This window comes from Cervus elaphus, chromosome X (assembly GCF_910594005.1).
Source record: "Cervus elaphus chromosome X, mCerEla1.1, whole genome shotgun sequence".
In the NCBI taxonomy this organism is placed as follows: domain Eukaryota; kingdom Metazoa; phylum Chordata; class Mammalia; order Artiodactyla; family Cervidae; genus Cervus; species Cervus elaphus.
In genome coordinates this window covers 26,457,304-26,461,085 of record NC_057848.1, presented here as the reverse complement: position 1 = coordinate 26,461,085, position 3,782 = coordinate 26,457,304, and the positions used below count along the sequence as shown (strand labels likewise).

The window sequence follows — 3,782 nt, the reverse complement described above, 5'->3', positions numbered from 1 at the left end:
TGGGGCAGGGGGTCTCGCTCTCTGCAAAACAGAAAGGGCTCCGAGGGGGCCGAACAGCTGCCAGGCGCTGTGGTTCCCCATTCATGGGGTGGAGATTCACGGGGACTCTGTGCTGCCAGTGACACCCATTGAATTTGGAGCCAACCCGAAGGTGAGGCTTGAAGTGTTTCTTCTCCGCACCTCCCCAACCCCTGTTTTTGGTGCTTGGAGAGGAAGGAGGGGCCTTTCCTGGAGGAGTGGGCTGGTAGGTGCTGGCAACACTCGAAGTGATGTCGTGGGGTGGCATCCTGGTTGAAGAGCTGCTATGGGCTGGTTCCGTCTCCCTGCCAATGCCAGGCAAGTTCTCAGACCAAGCAGGAAGCCAGGCAGGGAAGGGGATGGCTGCCTTGCTTGGGGGCTGTTGAGAAACAGCTGGCCGTTTTGTTCACATGGTGAATACTGCTTACTTATTTACGTTTAAGTCTTTATTTATGTGGCTGTGCTAGGTCTTCGTTGCGTCACATGGAGTCTTTGATCTTCGTTGCGGCATGTGGGATCTAATTCCCTGAGCAGGGATCGAACCCGGGCCCCCTGTATCGGGATCCTGGAGTCTTAGCCCCTGGACCACTGGGGAGGTCCCATACTGGGTTTTTTGAGTTGCTGAGGCGATGGGTCTACTTCACGTGTGTCTCTGCCAGAAGGCGAGCCAGGGCGATTTCTGTGGGCCTTGTTCCCTTTTTTTTACAGGACTCTGATTTCAGCTTGCAGCCCGGCTCTGCCTCTGGTCCCACAGGGATTCCAGTTGTCAAACCTCAGGACGCATTGGCCATGCTTCTACTGCCCAGCTGTGTGGTCCCTGTGCCAGCAGGCCCCGGGGAAGAGAGCCTCGTCAGTGTGGCTCTCGGGTTGGGAGGGTCGGTTTGTGTCTTGGTGCCATCTCTAGCTAGTTGAACGCCCGTGGCAAGTTGGTCCACGCCCTGGTTTTGTGAGCTTAAAATGGAGTGGTGTAACCCCTAAGGTCTGTTGTATTTGGCACTTTGTGATTCAAACCTTCCCGGGTTCCGCAGTCACACAACGTTTGAGAATGCTGTGCTAAATTAAGTAAACAAGTTTCCTTACTCTGCGATTATTCAGAAACCCCATGACATGCAGGTGGGCACTGGACACTGCAGGAAGGGGGTCTAGCGCTGTATTTCTGAGTATGTTTCCAGGGCCTCTTTTTCACAGTCTGGGGGAAGGGGCTGAGACAGGAACTGGGACCTCCATGCCATGCAGTGGGGCCTGCGTGCTGGCCACCAGCTCTGCTTCTGTTGCTGAAACACGGCAGCCCTGCTGGAAGGCTGGGTCCGGACAGGAGAGGGTGTGGTTCCCCCCTTTGCAGGTGTCCCACTGTGTCCTTCCCTCCAGGCCGGGCTCACCCCCAGCATCCCCATCCTGCAGCGTGACCACCACATCCAGAGAGCCATCAGCCTCTCCCACATGTCCTTCCCCACCGCTGACTTCACTCTGAAGGTAACTTGGGGCCTGGCTTGTGAGTGGGCAAGAGCAAGCAGACCCCACCCCAGCACACCCCCTCCTTCCACCCCTGGACTTAGCTTTGTGCCACCGCTGCCTTCTGGCCCGTAACTTCAATCTCCCCCCACCTCCTTGCATCCAAAGATGAAGTCTGTGCACAAGGCTTGGGGAAACTCGCCCAGCTAGCCGGAGCAGAGCTCGCCAGGAGGCGCCAGCTCAGGCCTGCAGTCCCCACCCTCCAGGGGGGCCTCCCGCGGGGTCAGCTATAGCTCCTTCAGTGGAGTCTCCAAGCCCTCTGTGCCCGTGGCCTCAGTCACACTTTCTGCAGCCCTTCCAGGTACCTCTCCCCTGGTCCAGCTCACGGATCCTTCTCCATTCCCTCGAGGGAAACATGGGTTTGTAGCCCTGAGGCCCCCCTGCCTTGACCTAAGGAGCATGTTCCTGCCTGGGGGCCATGGGTTCCTGTGTGCCCTGGTCTCTGGCACTTGCTGCTCTCAGCGTCCGACCCTGGGAGGCGACAGGACTCTGTGACCTCTGCAGGGCTCTCTCACCTCCTGCAGAGAGGTCCCATCAGAGATTCTGTCACATGAGCAGCTGTCTGAACGTTGCCCCCTCCTCTGTGAAACAGCAGAGTCGTGATGGCCCAGTGCGGGGTCACCATGCCCATGAGATGAGCTCACATCCAGGGAGGGTTTTGTATCAACTGAGCCTCAATAAGCAGGAGCCAGTTTTACCCCAATGGTCACTGTCCTCATCACGGTGTCAGTGCCCAAAGGAGCCCGTGGGGACTCAAGGGGCCCAGCTGCCAGCGTCTCAGTGATCCGATCGCAACAGATCCTTCTGACTCTCCACTGTGGACTCAATAGCAGGGAGATGAAGAGGACCGTGACTGAGAGACCTTGGCAGCCTCCTTTATGACCGAGCCCTTCCTGGGTGTGCGGGGTGGTGGGTGAGAGGGGAAGGCTGGCTGCAGCGGCCCCTCTCCCCGGGCCCTGGGCTGCACAGGAGCCCAGGGCCAACTCTGCCACGTTGCCTCCCCCCACCACTTTGCAGGACCTTCTGGGACAGTGAGACTTGATCCTGTTCCCCTGCCTCGAATTGTGTTTCCAGGCAGCCACCTGCCACCTCTCTACCTGATGGCCATGTGTTTGCGAGTCAGCCCCGGCTGGTTCCTCAGACCATACCTCAGCAGCAGAGTTACCAGCAGGTAATGCCAGTGAGACAGGTGACCCAGGGATAGAGGGGAGGGTGCAGCACAGGGCGTGATTGGCTGCTTCATGTACCCGTTCATGGCCTGTCTCATGTTTTGAACCCCTCACATTACTGCCGTGTACCTGGCACGTTATGGCAGCCAGTCAGTGTTTCCTGAGTGAACACGTGGGAGCCGAGGAGGAGGGACGGAGCTGAGTGCTCTGGACCGCTTAGCTTTCCTTTCTTGACGCTCTCCCTCCTGCACCCTAGCCAGGGGATTCACTGAAACGGAATTCTCTTTGGTGATCAGGTATCCTTCTGCTGAAGAGAAGAAAGGCCTAGACTCCCAGGCATGGATGCGTTAGAAAGCGGTAGTTGTATAAATGAGCAGGTGTCTGTGTTCATGCACAGTGGGCACAATTCTGTGCTGGCAGGGGCCGCGTGTGGAGGGAGTCTCCCTCCTGAAGCTGGTGCTGGGCCTTCCACGGGGCTCCTGTGCCCGCCAACCCCTGTACCCGCAGAGCCCAGGGTGAAGCACTGCCCCAGGGGCAGAGGATATGGCCCATCCTGATCTTTTCAGAGCATATTCTTAAACATTATGTCTTTTGGCTCTGCAAGGTCTCATAACTGGGCCATACCACATGTATTCTTCTGTCCGTGGCGTTATCCATCCACGGTTCCGCTTCTGGACCCGCCTCTGTTGGGGGTGGAGCTCAGGCTCCTTCATCCAGCTGTGCAGGGTCCAGTGCAGGGATGCTCGTAGTGCTGGTTTGGGGTTGCTTCCTGCCGGTTCTCTGCTCTCTCCTGAGAAGGAAGGAAGTGCAGGCAGGCTGTGTTGAGTTCGCTCTATGGGTGGTGTTGGATGCCCCAGGAAGAAAGACCGGGGTGGAGGTGAAGGGGTGCTGGTGATGGGCTGTGAGAAACAGCTTGCAGGGCAGCATGGTGACCCACCCACCTCCCCACCTGCAGGCTGCTGCTTCCCAGCAGATCCAAATTTTCCTTCCCACGTCTCTCTCTCTCTTTTTTCCATTTATTTGTATTAGTTGGAGCCTAATTACTTTACAATATTGTAGTGGTTGCCATACATTGACATGAAT

At 57.3% G+C, this 3,782-nt stretch overlaps 1 non-coding gene across 1 annotated transcript; it reads left to right on the top strand.

The window, feature by feature from the left end:
- The first annotated feature begins 2,305 nt into the window (after positions 1-2,305).
- LOC122691079 lies at positions 2,306-2,391 on the top strand. Its single transcript, XR_006340321.1, has one exon. It is a non-coding gene; the product is annotated as a small nucleolar RNA SNORD62 (small nucleolar RNA).
- The last annotated feature ends 1,391 nt before the right edge of the window (positions 2,392-3,782 follow it).